Consider the following 19218-nt stretch of genomic DNA (forward strand, 5'->3'; position numbering starts at 1 on the left):
TGTCAAGTCCATCTGATCCAATGTATCATTCAGGGCCCTTGTTTCTTTATTGATCCTGTGTCTAGATGATCTATCCGTTGTTGTAAGTGGAGTATTAAAGTCTCCTGCAATTACCACATTCTTATCAATAAGGTTGCTTATGTTTGTGATTAATTGTTTTATATATTTGGGGGCTCCCGTAATTGGCGCATAGACATTTATAATTGTCAGCTCTTCCTGATGGATATAACCTGTAATTATTATATAATGCCCTTCTTCATCTCTTGTTATAGCCTTTAATTTAAAGTCTAGTTTGTCTGATATAAGTATGGCTACTCCAGCTTTCTTCTAACTTCCAGTAGAATGATAGATTTCCATCCCCTCACTTTCAATACGACAGTGTCCTCAGGTCTAAAATGAGTGTCTTATAGACAGCAAATAGACCGGTCTTTTTTTTTTTTTTTTATCCATTTTGATACCCTATGTCTTTTGGTTGGAGCATTTAGTCCATTTACATTCAGTGTTATTATAGAAAGATACGGGTTTAGAGTCATTGTGATGTCTGTAGGTTTCATGTTTGTAGTGATGTCTCTGGTACTTTGTGGTCCTTGCAACATTTCATTCACAGAATCCCCCTTAGGATCTCTTGTAGGGCTGGTTTAGTGGTGATGAATTCCTTCAGTTTTTGTTTTTTTGGGAAGACCTTTATCTCTCCTTCTATTCTGAATGACAGACTTGCTGGATAAAGGATTCTCGGCTGCATATTTTTTTCTGTTCATCACATTGAAGATTTCCTGCCATTCCTTTCTGGCCTGCTAAGTTTCAGTAGATAGGTCTGCCACTAGTCTTATGGGTCTTCCTTTATAAGTTAGAGTCTGTTTAGCTCTGGTTGCTTTCAGAATTTTCTCTTTATCCTAGTATTTTGCCAGTTTCACTATGATATGTCGTGCAGAAGACATGTTCCATTGGCATGGAACATCTTTTTTCATCCTTTTACTTTCAGTCTGTATGGGTGTTTAGGTCTGAAATGAGTCTCTTGAAGGCAGTATATGTATGGATCTTTTTAATTTTTTTAATTTTAATTTTTTAAATTTTTATTTAAAGATTTTTAAATTAATTTTTTAATGTTTATTATTGAGAGAGAGAGAAATCAGGAGCATGGGGGTGCAGAGAGAGGGGGAGACACAGAATTTGAAGCAGGCTCCAGGGTCTGAGCTGTCAGCACAGAGCTGGATATGGGGCTCAAACCCACAAACTACAAGATCATGACCTGAACCAAAGTTGGACACCCAGCTGACCGACCACCCAGGCACCCCTAAAGATTTTTTTAATCTATACACTCACCATGGGGCTCAAACTCACGACGCCACGATGAAGAGTCGCATGTTCTGACTAAGCCAGCTAGGTGCCCCTGAATGGGCGTTAAAAATCCAATGCCTTTTGATTGGAGCATTTAGGCCATTTACATTTAATTATTAATAGATATGTACTTACTGTCATTTTGTTGATTGCTTTCTGGCTGCTTTTTGTAGTTCTGTTTTTTTCTTTTCTTGCTCTCTTTATTTGTGATTGATGACTTTTTGCAGTTTTACATTTGACTTTCTCTCTCTCTCTCTCTCTCCCCACCCCCCCCCCCCGTGTGTGTGTGTGTGTGTGTGTGTGTGTGTGTGTGTATCATAAGTTTTGGGTTTGTGATTGCCATGAGGTTCCTATATAACATCCTAAGTATATAGCAGTCTATATTGAGTTGATGGTAACTTAAATTTCAACACATTATAAAAGGACTATGTTTTTACTCCCTGCCCCCTCTAGATTTTATGTATACATTGTCCTATTTTACATCTTCTTATTCATAATTTTCTTCTAAAATGGACTCCCCCCCCCCCACTTAAAGAAGTCCTTTAACATTTCTTATACAGTCAGTTTAGTGGTGATGAACTTCTTTTAATTTTTGTCTGGGGAATTCTTTCTCTCTCCTTCCATTCTGAATGATAACCTTGCTGGGTAGAGTATTCTTGGTTGTAGGTTTTTTTTTTCTTTCAGTTCTTTGAATTCCATTCTCTTCTAGCCTGCAAAGCTTCTGAAAAATCATCTAATAGCTTTATGGGGTTTCCCTTGTATGTGACTTTTGGCTTCTCTTTTGTTGCTTTTAAAATTCTCTCTTTACCTTTAATCTTTGACACTTTAATTATTATGTGTCATGATGTGGACCTCCTTGAGTTCCTCTTGTTTGGAACCCTCTAAGCTTCCCAAAATCTGGATGTCTGTTTCATTATCCAGGTTAAGGAAGTTTTCAGCTATTATTTCTTCAAATTTCCCCTTTCTCTCTCTCTTCTCTTTCTATGATCCCTGTACTGCCAATGTGTATTTACTTGATATTGTCCAAGAGATGTCTTAACCTATCTTTAATTTTTTAGGGTTTTTTTGGAGAGTGGGGTAGGGTCAGAGAGAGAGGGAAAGAGAGAGAATCTCAAGCAGACTGTGCAGTGTCAGCATGGAGACTGATGTGTGGCTCCATCTCCCAACTGTGAGATCATGACCTGAGCCAAAATAAAGAGTCAGATACTTAACTGACTGAGCCACCCAGGTTCCCCTAACCTATCCTCATTTTAAAAATTATTATTATTATTATTATTATTATTATTATTTTATACTGTTCAGCTTGGGTGCTTTCTATTATGCTGTCTTTCAGATTGCTGATTTGTTCTGCATCTGCTGCCTTATTGGTGATCCCCTGTAGTGTATTTTTAATTTTAGTTATTATGTTCTTCAACTCTGATTGGTTGTTTTAAATATTTTCTATCTTTTTTTGGAGCTCTCACTGAGTTCTTTTACTCTTCTCTCCAGTTACTTAAACTCTTTATCAGGTGTATTACTTATCTCTGTTTCCTTTAGCTTTTTCTGATATTTTGTCTTGTTCTTTCATTTGGAGCATGTTCCTCTGTCTCCTTATTTTGCTTAACTTTCTATAATTGTTTCTATGAATTAAGTGGAATAGCTGCTTCCCCTAAACTTGAGGGAATGGTCTCGTGTTTAGCCATTTCTGTGTAGACTGTGTGTGTGCCTGGTAACTGTGGCTGGCTAGAGCTGTGGCTAGTGTGAGCTCGGGGTCCCCTGATACTTCATGCTGGGACTCCCTGATGAGATGGCTGGAGCTGAAGTGGGCATGAGTGGTGCAGTCCCAGGGCTCTCTGTGCAGAAGGAGGCCTGACATGACAGCTGAAGTTGAAGTGGGTGCAAGCCAGGGGGTCCCGGGGTTCTCTGTGCAGAGGCACTTAAAGGGAATATGGGATGGGGTTGTACCCGAGCTATCCATGCAGAGGGCTCCCTGTCAGGACAGCTGAACTGAAGTGGGTGAAAATAGGGGTTTCAGGGGCTCTATGTGCAGAGGTCTCCCTTGGAGGACAGCTGAAACTGAAGTGGGTGTAAGCTGATGTCCCAGGGCTCTCCACGCAAAGGACACCTTGGCAGGATAGCTGAAATTGGTGCAAGTCGGGGGTCCTGGGTTGTTCTGCACAGGGGACTACTGCAACCCATTGGAGTTCATTAAAAAAGATATTATTTATACCTCTTTCTCCCCCCCCCCACCCCACGGTTGCCCTAGGTTTTACAATATTCATCCTTTCTAATCAGCCTATCTTTAAATGATATCCTACTACCTCACATGCAGTATAAAAACCTTGCAAATAGTATTATCCCAAATTCTCATCTTTTGAGTTATTGTGGTCATATATTATTTTTGCACGTGTTATAAACCTACCAAACATTGCTATTATTTTTGCTTTAGACAGCCTAAATCTTTTAGAGTGATTAGACATAAGAAAAAAATGTCTTTTAGATTTACATTCATTTTAACTATTTCTAGAAAATTTCATTTCTTTTTGTTAAGTCAAGTTTCCATCTGTTTTATTGCATCTTCTGGAAGGAGATTCTTTAACATTTCTTGAGTGAGACTCTGCTAGTAATAAATTCTTACAGTGCTGGCTTATCTAAAAACATCTTTTTCCTTCAGCTTTGAAAGATATTTCTATTGGATATAGAAATATGTGTTTCTCAGTTTTCTCCCTAGCACATTAAAAGGAGCCACTAAAGAGGCTTTCTTAGTTTGGGACTAAGGAATCTACTATAATTCTTATCATTTTCCTCTGTGTGTAATTTTTTTCTGGTTCCTGTAAGATTTATATTCAATTTTCAACAGTTTCCATGTGATGTGTCTAGGTGTAATTTTTGTGGGGTGTTCTTGGTATTTATCTGCTTGGGTTTCATGGTTTAATGATTATTTTTGGAAAAATTCTTGGTCCTTATCTCTTCAGATAATACTTCTATCAAATTCTCCGTGTAATATTATCCCACAGCTCTTGGATGCTCTTATCTATTTTTTTTCCTCATTCCTTTTCACTTCCTTACAGAGCCTATATAATACCCTCCTCTTGAATGTGAGTGGGACATGTGAATATAATGGGATATCACTCCTGTAGTTCTGTTACCTACCTGAGAGAAGGGATTTCATATATGTAATTATGGCCCCTAATCAATTGACTTGAAATTACTCAAAACTAAGATTATTATGAGTTAGCCTGACCTAATTAGATGACCCCTTAAATGAGGCCAGACAGATTCAAAATAAGTGAGATTCTCAAATTGGCCTTGAAGGAGCAAACTGCCATATTGTAGAGAGGACCATGTTGCAGGAAATGGTCTTTAGTTGACAGTCTTTAGTTGACAGACAGCAAGAGAGCAGTGACCTCAGTCCTATATCTCTAGGAAGCTGAGTTCTGTCAATAAGCAGTGAGTTCAGAAGAGGATATAAAGCCTCAAATGAGATTACAGGCCCAGCCAACACCTTGACTTCAGCCTGTGAGACTCAAGCAGAGAAACCAGTTTTGTTATGCCCAGAATTCTGGCCTAAAAAAAAACAGATAATAAATAGGTATTGTTGTAAGCTGATAGGCTTGTGGTAGCTTGTTGTACAAATAGAAAATGAATACAACTTTTACCCAGTGATTTTTGTTTTGTTGAGTTATCATTGACATTTACCATGATACTAATTTCAGGTGTACAACATAATGATTGAATATTTGTACATATCGCAAAATGATCACAGCAAGTCTAGTTAACATACATAGTTATAACACTTTTTTTCTTATAAGAACTCTTAAGATTTACTCTCTTAGCAACTTTCAAATATACAGTACAATATTAACTATAGTCAGTCACCATGCTGTACATTATATCCTCACTGGATTGGAAGTTTGTACCTTTTGACCTTTTGCACCCATTTTGCCCATCTCCCCACACCCCTACCCCTGTAAGCCATCAATTTGTTTTCTGTATCTATGAGCTCAGGGTTTTCGCTTTGGTTTTATTTTATTTTTTAAGGTTCCACGTAGATGTGAGATCATACGGTATTTGTCTATCTGCTTTATTTCATTTAGCATAATGCCCTCAAAGTTTATCCACTGTGTCACAAGTGGTAAGGTTTCTTTCTTTCGTATGGCTGAACGGTACTCCATGGGCTGTATATATACACACTGGATAGACACAGGCATCCATCTATGAACACTTGTTTCCATATCTTGGCTACTATAAGTAATGCTATAATGAACATGAAGGTGCAAATGTTTATTCAAGTCAGTGTGTTAATTTTCTTTGGATAAATACCATAAGTGGAATTGTGGATCATATGGTATTTCTATTTTTAATTTACTTTTTTTGAGGAACCTCTGTACTGTTCTCCACCACGGCCATACCAATGTATGGGGTTCCCTTTTCTGCACATTCTCACCAACACTTGTTATTTCTTATCTTTTTGATGATAGCCATTCTAAAATGATATCTCGTTGTGGTTTTAATTGGCATTTCCCTGATGATTTGTGATGTTGGCCATCTGTATGTCTTCTTTGAAAAAGTGTCTATTTGGTTCCTCTGCCCATTTTTAGAACAGATTTTGGGCTTTTGCTATTGAATATACGTTCTTGCTTATATTTGCTTTGTATGAGCTCTTGATACATTTTGGTTGTTTCTCTTTATCAGGTATGTGATTTGCAAATCTTTTTCCCAGCCCATAGATTGCCTTTTCATTTTGTTGATTTCCTTTGCCATGCAGAAGCCTTTCACTTTGACGTAGCCTGCTTATTTATTTTGCTTTCTATGTCAACTCACCAAAATTTGACACCCAAAAGCTCATCACCAAGACTGATGTCAAAGAGCTTACTGTCTGTTTTCTTAGAGGAGTTTTATGAGTTAATTTTAGTGTATGGTTAAATAGTGGTCCAGTCTCATTCTTTTGCATGTGACTCTCCAGTTTTCCGAGTCTCTTGAAGAGACTGTCTTTTCCCCATTGTACATTCTTGGCTTCTTTGTTGTAAATTAATCGACCTTATATGTGTGAGTGTATTTCTGGGCTCTGAATTCTGTTCCATGGATCTGTGTCTGTTTTTATGCCATGTCCTACTGTTTTGATTATTACAGCTTTGTAATATAGTTTGAAATCAAGGAGAATGATGCCTCAGTTTTGCTCTTCTTTCTCCAGATTGCCTTAGCTATTTGGTGTCTTTTGTGGTTCCATACAAATTTTAGAATTGCTTTTTCTATTCTGTGAAATATGCCATTGATATTTTGCTAGGGACTGCATTGAATCTCTTGATTGCTTTCCATTCTTTCAGTCTGTGAGCATGGAATATCTTTCCATTTATTTGTGCCTTCTTCAATTTCTTTCATCAACATTGTATCATTTTCAGTGCATAGGTCCTTTGCTTCCTTAGTTAAGTTTCCTAGGCATTTTATGCTTTTCTTTTTTTTTTTTTTTCAGTTTATTTATTTTGAGAAAGAGAGGGAAAGCAAACACAAGTGGGGGAGGGGCAGAGAGCAAAGAGAGGGAGAGAGAATCCCAAGTAAGCCCCACACTGCCAGCCCAGAGCCCAACATGGGGCTTGTACTCATGAACTGTGAGATCATAATGAGCCAAAGTCAGGCGCTCAACTGACTGAGCCACCCAAGCACCCCAAGCATTTTATACTTTTTGAGCAACTATAAATGGGACGGTTTTTTTAATTTCTCTTTCTTTATTACTAGTGTATAGAAATGCAACAGAACTTTGCGTATTCGTTTTGTATCCTGCAACTGTACTGATTTCAACTATTCTAATACCTGTCATCTGCAAATAGTGACAATTTCACTTCTTCTTTTGCAATTTTGATGTCTTTTATTTCTTTGTCCTGCTTAATTGCTCTGGCTGGGACTTCCTTATTTTATAGGAAAAGCTTTTACCTTTTCACCACTGAATATGATGTTAGCTGTGGGCTTGCTATATATGACCTTTATCATGTGAAGGTACTTTTCCTCGAGATTTACTTTGTTGAGAGGTTTTATTATAAATGGATGTCGAATTTTGTCAAATGCTTTTCCTGCATTTTGTGGCAGGTTTTGTTTGGTTTTTTGTTTTTAATAGATACTCATTTTCAACGGGGCCATTTTCTTTTTCCCTGTGACACTTGAGTATGATCCAGATTGCAGGAATGTTCTCTTGGAGAGATTTTGCATTTGTATCCAAAATGTATCCTGTTAATTTCTTAGCGTGGCTTTCTAGATCATGTGGATGGAGCATGCTGAAACATTGAAACACAACTGCACAGGGCAAGGGTGTTCCATTTTTTAGGAGAGACTTTTTAAATTTGGAACTTAGGTACTAACAAACAAGATTTCTTTCGTGTTTCTTTGTGGGTGTGATCCTAAGATACCCCTTTAATGTGAGGGTGTAGTTTCAAAAATTAGAAAGCCCAAGACTTCTCTGCATCCCCTGATGGGAGATAAAATCCAAGTGCCAATGAGCTTATTGTCACTTGTTCAAACCATTGTACTGACTATGGTCCCACAGGTCACAAAAGACGTTCTTGTTGCTAAACTAAGTGGCAATTTAAATCTTCACAACCCTTGACTTTTTTGTTGCATATAAACCACTTGCTTTAAATTTTGCTCTTCTTGTCTGTGGTGGAAAGAACACTTTTACGTGGGATTAGGAGATGGGTGTGTATATTAATCCTGCCATTTGTTGGGTGTGTAACATTGGTTAAATAACTCAACTTTTGAGGTTGATTTCTTATTTAAAATGAGGATAATGCCATCTTCGTAGGATTCAGAGGTTCTAGTAAGTTAGTATCTATAAAAGTACTTAATATATTGTAGAGCATGATAGAAATAAGTTATTACACTATTTTGGTTCTCTTCTGACCACTCTCCCTTTTTTCTCTTATTATAATCCTTTGGTGATATTCAAGACTTGATCTTCTGCCTGTCTCCCATTACAACTTGTCTTTCAAATAATTCAAGATAATTAATTCAGTCTCAGGACTTTAAAAATCAACTTCTAAATCTGTTTTCAATTTTTTTCTTACTAAAACAATCAGAGGGCTGTGATGATGATTGAATGAGATAAATGCAGGTACTCTAGTAAACAATATACTCAATAAAGGCTATTATGACATTTTTATGTGCTTCCTGGAGATAGATAGGTAGGTAGGTAGATAGATAGATAGGTAGATAAATAGGTAGATAGATAGGTAGATAGATAGGGAGATAGATTTTTGAAGTAGGTGTCACAGCCAGCACATAGCCCAACTCGGGGCTTGAACTCATGACCTTGAGCTCAAGACCTGAGCTGAGATCAAAATTTGGACACATAACCGACTGAGCCACCCAGGTGCCCCCTGGACATTTATATTTTTAAAAATTCTAGTTAATTAACACAGAGTGTTACATAAGTTTCTGTTGTACAATATAGTGATTCAACAATTCTATCCATTATTCAATGCTCATCATGCTAAGTGTACCTTTTTTTATTTTTATTTATTTATTTTTTAATTTTTTTTTTTTACGTTTATTTATTTTTGAGGCAGAGAGAGACAGAGCATGAACGGGGCAGGGTCAGAGAGAGGGAGACACAGAATCTGAAACAGGCTTCAGGCTCTGAGCTGTCAGCACAGAGCCCGACACGGGGCTCAAACTCACGGACCGCGAGATCATGACCTGAGCCGAAGTCAGACGCTCAACTGACTGAGCCACCCAGGCGCCCCAAGTGTACCCTTTTTTTAAAAAAAGTTTATTTTAAGAGAGAGAGGGAGAAGGGAGCATTTGTGTGCACGAGTGGAGGAGGGGCAGAGAGAGAGAATCCCAAGCAGGCTCTGTACTGTCAGTGCAGAGCCTGATGTGGGGCTTGAATGCATGAACCATGAGATCATGACCTGAGCCAAAATCAAGAGTTGGATGCTTAACTGACTGAGCCACTCAAGGCGCACCGTGGCAAGTGTACTTTTAATCCCCTTCACCCATTTCACACCCCCTTCTCCTCTGGTAACCACCAGTTCTCTATATTTAAGAGTCTGGTTTTTTTCTCTTTTTTTTTATTCATTTGTTTTCTAAAATTCCACATGAATGAAATCATAAGGTATTTGTCTTTTTCTGACTGACTTATTTCACTTAGCATTATACCCTCTAGATCCATCCATCCATGGTTGCAAGTAGCAAGATTTCATTCTTTTTATGGCCTAGCAGTATTCCATTGTGTGTGCGTGTGTGTGCGTGTGTGTGTGTGTGTGTGTGTGTGTGTGATTTGTAAATAATGCTGTTTTAAATAATTTGTAAATAAGGCTATTATAAATAATGCTGCAATAAATATAATGGTGCATATATCCTTTCAAATTAGTATTTTTGCTTTCTTTGGGTACTCAGTAGTGGAATTACTGGGTCATAGGGTATTTCTATTTTTAACTTTTTGAGGAACTTCCATGCTGTTTTCCATAGTGACTGCACCAGTTTGCATTCCCATCAACAGTGCATGAGGATTCCTTTCTCTACATCCTTGCCAACACTTATTTTAGTTCTTGTGTTTTTGAGTTTTGATTCTGACAGGTGTGAGGTGGTATCTCATTGTGGTTTTGATTTGCATTTCCCTGATCAGTGATGGTGAGCATCTTTTCCTGTATCTGTTGGCCATCTGGATGTCTTCTTTGGAGAAATGTCTGTTCATGTCTTTTGTCCATTTGATAAATAGATTATTTGTTTTTTGGGTGTTGAGTTCTACAAGTTCTCCATATATATCTGATAAGGAGATAAAATTCAAAATATCATTTGCAAATATACTCTCCTACTCAGTCAGTTGTCTTTTTGTTTTGTTGATTGTTTCCTTTGCTGTACAGAAGCATTTTACTTTGATGTAGTTCCAATAGTTTACTTTTGCTTTAGAATAGTTTCCCTTGTCTTAGAAGACACATTTAGAAAAATGTTATGGCCAATGTCAGAGAAAATTTGCCTATGCTCTCTCCTACAATATTTATGGTTTCAGGTATCACATTTAGGTATTTAATGCAATTTGAATTTATTTTTGTGTATGGTGTAAGAAAGTGGTCCAGTTTTATACTTCTGCGTGTCGCTACCTAAGTTTTTGAACACCATATGGAGAAGAGACTGTCTTTTCCCCCACTGTATAGTCTTACCTCATTTATTGTATATTAACTGACCATATAATTGTGGGGTCATTTCTGGGCTCTCTATTCTGTTCTGTTGATGTATGTGTCTATATTTGTGCCAATACCATACTGTTTTGATTACTATAGCTTTGTAGTATATCTTGAAACCTGGGATTGTGATACCTTCAGTTTTGTTCTTTTTCAAGATTGCTTTCCTATTCAGGGTCTTTTGTGGTTCCATACAAATTTTAGTATTATTCCAGTGTCAACAATGCTTTGGGTAGTATGGCCATTTTAAGAACATTTGTTCTCCCAATCCATAAACATGAGGTATCTTTCCATTTGTTTGTGTCATCTTCAGTTACTTTCACTGATATTTTATAGTTTCCAGAGTACAGGTCTTTCACCTCCTTGGTTGAATTTATTCCTAGGTACTTCATTCTTTTTGGTGTAATTATAAATGGAATATTTTCTTAATTTCTCTTTCTGCTACTTCATTCTTAGTGTATAGAAATGCAACAGACTTCTGTATATGGATTTTGTATTCTGTGACCTTATTGAATTCAGTCATTGCTTCTAGTAGTTTTTTTTTTTTTTGATGGAGTATGGACATTTACATTTAATCTCCACAATACGATTCACCTGTCCTTCCCAAACTGTCTCCCTTTCCCAACTTATTTTTATAAGTGACACCACCATTCCCATCTTTCAAGCCTGAAAAATGGAGTCTTCTGACTTTTTTTTTTCATCATCTCTCTTTTAGTCTATAAATTCTATAGGCATTTCTTGCAAAATATTCCTTACACCCATTCCCTTGGCTACTTATTGGCCCTTCTTTCCTAGTCCTTATCACAACTCATGACTGAATTCCTGCAATTTGCAGCTGGTTTCCATGTGGGCCAGCCTTCCTATTGTCTATTTCTTAAACCACTTTGCTCATGTCCCTTTTTGGAAAGTCAATGGTTTCCTAGGTTTTGTAGTCTCAATGAACTTTGAAGGGCCTCTATAATTGTAGCTATGCAACATCATTTGTTATTCCTAATCTTTTTCCTATTTCTCCATTGTCCTATGAACATACTTCTCTAACCTTGTGTCTTCACCTTTGTTTTCTTTCTACCCCAATCTCATTCACAATTTAAGGTGAAGCTCAAATTTAATGTTAGTCTGTCTCCTTTTCTGAACTTATAAAGCCTGTTTCCTAAATTATAGACTGGGATTATTTCCTGTCATAGGTGTCACAAGTATGCTCTTTTTCCAAACGGATTCTACTTGAAGGTAGGATCCTGGTCTTTATTTCTACTGTGGGCCCTATAGTCCAACACCTCAGCACAAAGTGGCAGTTCACTGGTACTTACTAGCCAAATTCTTCTCTTCCATGGCCTGTCATTTAGTGGGCCAATACTGATAAGTACCTTCACCAGCAAGAGAAATAACAGAAGCCTAAGTTAAATTTATATTCGAAATTTTGGTAAGAGATTGTGGCAGGGGGAGAATTTTAAGCAAGAGGTTGCAATATTTTAAAACTGGGGCCCGTGGGTGGCTCCGTCGGTTGAGCGTCTGGCTTGGGCTCAGGTCATGATCTCAGTTTCGTGAGTTTGAGCACCACATCGGGCTCACTGCTGTCAGCCTGTCAGTGCAGGGTCCGCTTCAGATCCCCTGTCCTCCTCTTTCTGTTCCCCTCCCCCCCTCCACCCTGGCTTCTGCTCTCCCAGAAATGAAATAAATATTTAAAAAATATATTTTAAAATTATCTATGATTTTATATATGCCTCTGCACTACTAGTTATGGCAGGCCTACAGATGTCTCTCATGCAAGTTCTCAACTTATGGAGCAACGTCCTCTTCAACAATAGCTCACTACTTTTGAGGTACTCCTATGGCATCTGCAGGTAAGTAGGACACTTATTAATGAAAACGATAGTGGGAAGATATCTTATTTTCAAAATTGTCACCTAATGTTACCGTGTCACAAATACACCCTAGTCCATAAAAAATAACTTTATTTTGCCTTTAATATCATGGGAAAGGTCTGAAGAGCTTTGCTTGCAATACGTTGAGCTATTGACAAGGCTGTTTATGCTTTTGCAGATGGCCTCATGGCGCCGGAAGTCACTTCAGAAACTATTAGCTGAGCTGAATAAACTAAGATGCAAAAGAAGTACTTTCCTAAAAATTTAGCAGTTGGGGAAAGTCAATAATGATCTGAGTGGTTTTTTGAATGTCCAAATTAATTAATGCTAGAATAGTTGTATTACCTCATTTTATTTTTCACTGATGTTATTTAACTAGACCCTAGGACAATTTTGGACGGAGAAACTTAGCTACGTGTTTAAATTAAAAAATTATTGGTAGAAAAAAATCAAACAAGATAAATAATGCAGTAATAATAGATAATGCAAAAAGGTTTACTTTTGAAGATAATGTATTAACAAATTTTATTTCCTCCTAAACCTAATGCATTTGTTCCCAATTCTGAGAAACTTATAATATACAACACTCTCATCTCACATTCTGCTAAGTAAACCCCATTAAATAATTATTGCTTAATTTTTTTTGTCAAGCTATAGAAAACAGAATTTCTTCCTAATGTACATGCTTTTAGAAAATTAGCAAAAATAATTTTAAAAGGTCCTCCTTTGAGAGAGCCTTCCTTTTTTTTAAATTGATTTAAAATTTAATTCCAAGTTAACTTACAGTATAATAATGATTTCAGGAATAGAATTTAGTGATTCATCACTTACATATAACAACACCCAGTGCTCATCTCAACAAGTGTCCTTCTTAATGGCCCTCACCCTTTTAGCCTATCCCCCCACCCAACCACCCCTCCAGCAACCCTCAGTTTGTTCCCTGTATTTAAGAGTCTCTTATTGTCTCTCTCTCTCTGTTTTTATCTTCTTTGTCCTTCCCTTCCCCTATGTTCATCTGTTTTGTTTCTTAAATTCCACATAAGAGTGAAATCATGTGATATTTGTCTTTCTCTGATTTATTTCGCTTAGCATAATACATTCAAGTTCCATCCATGTTGTTGCAAATGACAAGATTCCATTTAGTCATTGCTGACTAATATTCCACTATATATATATATATATATATATATATATATATATATATATATATATATACCACATCTTTATCAATTCATCTGTTGATGGACATTTGGGCTCTTTCCATACGTTGGCTATTGTCAATAGAGCTGCTGTAAACATTGGGGTACACATGGCCCTTCGAATCAGCACTCCTACATCTTTTGGACAAATACCTAGTAGTACAATTGCTGGGTCATACATAGGGTAGTTCTATTTTTAATTTTTTGAGGAACCTCCATACTGTATTCCAGAGTAGCCGCACCAGTTTTCATTCCCACCAGGAGTGCAAAAGTGTTCCTCTTTCTTCACATCCTCACCAAAATCTGTTGTTTCCTGAGTTGTTAATTTTAGCAATTTTGGCAGGTGTGAGGTGGTATCTCACTGTGGTTTTGATTTGTATTTCCCTGATGATAACTGATGTTGAGCATTTTTTTCATGTGTCTTTCAGCTATCTGGATGTCTTCTTTGGAGAAGTGTCTATTCATGTCTTTTGCCCGTTTCTTCACTGGATTATTTGTTTTCTGGGTATTAAGTTTGATAAGTTCTTTATAGATTTTAGATACTAACTCTTTATCAGATATGTCATTTGCAAATACCTTCTCTCATTCCTTTTAGTTTTGCTGATTGTTTCCTTCGCTGTGCAAAAAGCCTTTTATCTTAATGAGGTCCCAATAGTTCATTTTTGATTTTGTTTTCCTTGCCTCTAGACACACGTCAAGTAAGGAATTACTGTGGCCAAGGTCAAAGAGGTTGTTGCCTGTTTTCTCCTCTAGGATTTTGCTGGCTTCCTGTCTTACATTTAGGTCTTTGATCCATTCTGAGTTTATTTTTGTGTATGGTGTAAGAAAGTGGTCCAGGTTCATTCTTCTGCATTTTGCTGTCTGGTTTTCCCAACACCATTTACTGAAGGGACTGTCTTTTTTCCATTGGATATTCTTTCCAGCTTTGTCACATTAGTTGGCCATACGTTCGTGTGTCCATTTCTGAGTTCTCCATTCTGTTCCATTAATCTGTGTCTCTTTTTGTTGTCAGTACCATATTGTCTTGATGATTACAGCTTTGTAATACAGCTTGCAGTCCAGAATTGTGATGCCTCCAGGTTTACTTTTCTTTTTCAGGATTGCTTTTCTATTCGGGGTCTTTTATGATTCCATACAAATTTTAGAATTGTTTGTTCTACCTCAGTGAAGAATGCTGGTATTATTTTGATAGGGATTGCACTGAAAATGTAGATTGCTTTGGGTAGTATTGACATTTTAACAATATTTGTTCTTCCAACCCATGAGCATGGAATGTTTTCCATTTTTTTGGTGTCATCTTCAATGTCTTTCATAAGCTTTCTATAGTTTTCAGTGTATAGATTTTTCATCTCTTTGGTCAAATTTATTCCTAGGTATTTTATGGTTTTGCTGTAGTTGTAAATGGGATTGATTCCTTGATTTCTGTTTCTGCTGTTTCATTATTGATGTTTACAATTGCAATCAATTTCTATACATTGACTTTATATCCTTGCGACTTTGCTGAATTCATGTATCAGTACTAGTGGTGTTTTGGTGGAGTCTTTTGGGTTTTCCACAGAGCATCATGTTCTCTGCGAAGAGTGAAAGTTTGACTTCCTCCTTGCTGATTTGGATGCCTTTTATTTCTTTATGCTGTCTGATTGCTGAGGCTATGACTCCCAACACTATGCTGAATAACAGTGGTGAGAATGGACATCCATGTTGTGTTCCTGACCTTAGGGGTAAAGCTCTTAATTGTTCCCTATTGAGGATGATATCAGCTGGGTCTTTCATATAGGGTCTTTATGATCTTGAGGTATGACCCTTCCGCTCCTACTTTCTTGAGGGTTTTTATCAAGAAAGGATGCTGTATTCTGTCAAATGTTTTTACTGAATCTATTGGGAGGATCATGGGGTTCTTATCCTTTCTTTTATTGATGTGACCTATCACACTGATTTTGTGAATATTGAACCAGCCCTGCATCCCAGGAATAAATCCCGCTTGATTGTGGTGAATAATTCTTTTAATGTATTGTTGGATCCAGTTTACTAGTATCTTGCTGAGAATTTTTGCATCCATATTCATTAGGGAAAGTGCCAGTAGTTCTCCTTTTTAGTGGGGTCTTTGTCTGGTTAGGAATCAAGGTAATGCTGGCCTCGTAGAATGAGTTTGGAAGTTTTCCTTCCATTTCTATTTTTTTGGAACAGCTTCAAAAGAATAGGTGTTAACTCTTCTTTAAATGTTTGGTAGAATTCCCCTGGAAAGCCATCCGGCCCTAGACTCTTGTTTGTTGGGAGATGTTTGATTACTGATTCAATTTTTTTTACTGGTTATGGGTCTGTTCAAATTTTCTATTTCTTCCTGTTTCAGTTTTGGTAGTTTATATGTTTCTGGGAATTTGTCCATTTCTTCCAGATTGACAAATATGTTGGACTATAACTTCACATTATATTCTCTTATTATTGTTTGTATTTCTGCTGTATTGGTTATGATATCTCATCTTTCATTTGTGATTTTATTTATTTGGGTCCTTTCCTTTTTCTTTTTGATCCATCTGGCTAGGAATTTATCAATTTTGTTAATTCTTTCAAAGAACCAGCTCCTGGTTTCATTATCTGTTCTACTGGTTTTGTTGCTGTTGTTGTTGTTGTTGTTCTTTAAATTTCATTGATTCATTTTTTAGTATCATGGGTTTCTGCTCTGATATTATTTCCCTTCTTCTCCGGGTTTTGGGCTTTATTTGCTGTTCTTTTTCCGGGTCTTTTAGGTGTAAGGTTAGGTGTGTATTTGAGAACTTCCTTCCTTCTTTAGGAAGGCCTGTATTGCTATATACTTCCCTCTTATGACTGTCTTTGCTGCATCCCAGAGGTTTTGGACTGTTGTATTCTCATTTTCATAGGCTTCCATGTACTTTTTAATTTCCTCTTTAATTTCTTGGATAACCCACTCATTCTTTATTAGGATGTTCTTTAATCTCCAAGTATTCATGTTCTTTCCAAATTTTTTCTTGTGGTTGATTTTGACTTTCATAGCATTGTGGTCTGAAAATATGCAAGGTCTGATCTTGATCTTTTTGTATTTGTTGAGGTCTGATTTGTGACCTAGTATGTGATCTATTCTGGAGAATGTTCCATGTGCACTTGAGAAGAATGTGTATTCTGCTTTAGGATGAAATGTTCTGGATATATTTGTTAAGTCCATCTGGTCCAGTGTGCCATTGTTTCCTTGTTGATTTTCTGCTTAGATGATTTGTCCATTGTTGTAAGTGGGGTGTTTAAGTCCCCTTTTATTATAGTATTAGTATCAATGTGTTTCTTTAGGCTTATGATTAATTGATTTATATATTTGGGTGTTCCACGTTGGGGGCATAAATATTTATAATTGTTAGATCTTCTTGGTGGATAGTCCCCTTAATGATAGAATGCCCTTTTTCATCTCATTATATCTTTATTTTAAAATCTAGTTTGTCTGATATCAGAATGGCTACTCCAGCTTTTTTTTGATGACCATTAACATGATAGATGGTTCTTCATCCCCTTACTTTCAATTTGCAGATGTCTTTAGGTCTAAAATGAGTCTCTTGTAAGCAGCATATAGATGGGTCTTGTTTTCTTATCCATTCTGATACCTATGTATATTGATTGGAGCATTTAGTCCATTGACATTTAGAGTGAGTCCTGAAAAACATGATTTTAGTGCCACTGTGTTTCCTGTAGAGTTGGGGTTTCTGGTGATGTTCTCTGATCCTTTTTAGTCTTTATTGCTTTTGGTCTTTTTTGTTTTATTTTGTCTTTTCTCCACTCAAAGAGTTCCCCTTAACATTTCTTGCAGGGCTGGTTTAGTAGTTATGAACTCCTTTAGTTTTTGTCTGAGAAACTCTATCTCTCCTTTTATTTTGAATGACAGTCTTGCTGGATAAAGAACTCTTAACTGCATATTTTTTCAATTCAGCATGTTGAATATTTCCTACCACTCCTTTCTGGCCTGCCAAGTTTCTGTGGATAGGTCTGCTGTGAACCTGATCTCTCTTCCCTTATAGGTTAAGGACTTTTATTCCCTGGCTGCTTTCATGATTCTATCCTTGTCTGTATATTTTGTGAACTTGACTATGATATGCCTTGGTGATGGTTGGGTTTTGTTGAATCTAATGGGAGTTCTCTGTGCTTCTTGGATTTTGATGTCTGTGTCCTTCCCCAGATTAGGAAAGTTTTCTGCTATAATTTGCTCACATAAACCTTCTGCCCCTTGTTTTCTCTCCTCATCTTCTGGGACTCCTGTGATTCAGATGTTATTCCTTTTTAATAAGTCACTGAGTTCTCTAAGTCTTGTATTATGACCTTTTGCCTTTGTTTCCTTCTTTTTTCTCTGCTTCATTATTCTCCATAATTTTATCATATATACCCCCAATTCGCTGCTCTGCTTTGTCCAAACTTACCATTGTGGCATCCATTCAAGATTGCATCTCAGTTATAGCATTTTTAATTCTAACCTGACTAGATTTTATTTATTTTATCTCCACAGAAAGGGAGTCTCTGGTGTCTTCTATGCTTTTTTAAACCCCAGTGAGTATTCTTATTATCGTGGTTCTAAATTCTGGTTCAGACATCGTGTTTATATCTGTGTTGATTAAGCCCCTGGCTGTCATTTCTTCCTGTTCTTTCTTTTGGGGTGAATTCCTTTGCTTTGTCATTTGGAGGAAGAAAAAAATTAATAAAATATAAAATTAAAATTAAAAAATTAAGAACAAAACAAAAATCAAATAAAGGAAGCTAGATCCTAGGTGTGATTTGGTCTGCTTTTGAAAGTAGCTTGATAGAATAGAGGAAAAAAGGGAAAGGGAAGAAAAAAGTGAGAAAATAATTTAAGAATTAAAAAACTAATAGAATTATAAAATAAAATAAAGAAAATGAAATAGAATAAAAATTTAGAAAAAAAAAATAAAAAAAGTATTTTATCTTTCTGTATCCAAGAAAGAGAAAGAAAAGAGAAAAAAAAAAAAAAAAAAAAACAATTTAAGCAAAACCAGAAGCAAAGAAAACAAATAAATGAGCCAGCAAACAGAATGAAACCAAATGAAGTTATATCCAGTTTCCCCTACAACTGAAACTGTGGAGCACTCTATAGTCTGTACACTAAGCAGGTGGAGTATCTTGTGCTGGTCTTCTGGGGGATGTGGTTGGAGGGCGCAGCTGGGCTTGGTGTAATGGCTCCATTCTCAACTAAGTGGCACCGCTTAGCTTACTGGGGTGGATCAGTGTGGTGCGCATGCTGGTACGCACGTGTGCGAGCACGAGAGAGGTGGAAATGGCTCCACCCAGCTCCCTAGTCTCTGGCACAGGAACTCTTTGCCCTCACCGACCTGTGATCAAGCACCCCTCCTTTGTCTCAGGCCTCTGTCCACTCCCCGCCTCTACCCTGTCCCTGTCCAAGCTGTCCGCTTGCCAGGCAGCACCTTCTTCCAGTGTTTTATCTCAGACGGAGTTGTGTTTCAAAACGCTACACTTCGGAGACCCCTGTGGCTTAGACCCATCTACACCGACTCTCTGGTGGAGGGTCTTGCTAAGCAATGGCCAGGTGCCGGCTTGCCCCAGAAACATTTGGGTGATTGTGCAACGGCAGGGGTTGAGATAATGGCAAATTACAACATACAGCTGTTGCTAGGTTTCACTGTACTCTGGTGTTTTTAT

This window comes from Panthera leo, chromosome C1 (assembly GCF_018350215.1).
Source record: "Panthera leo isolate Ple1 chromosome C1, P.leo_Ple1_pat1.1, whole genome shotgun sequence".
NCBI lineage: Eukaryota > Metazoa > Chordata > Mammalia > Carnivora > Felidae > Panthera > Panthera leo.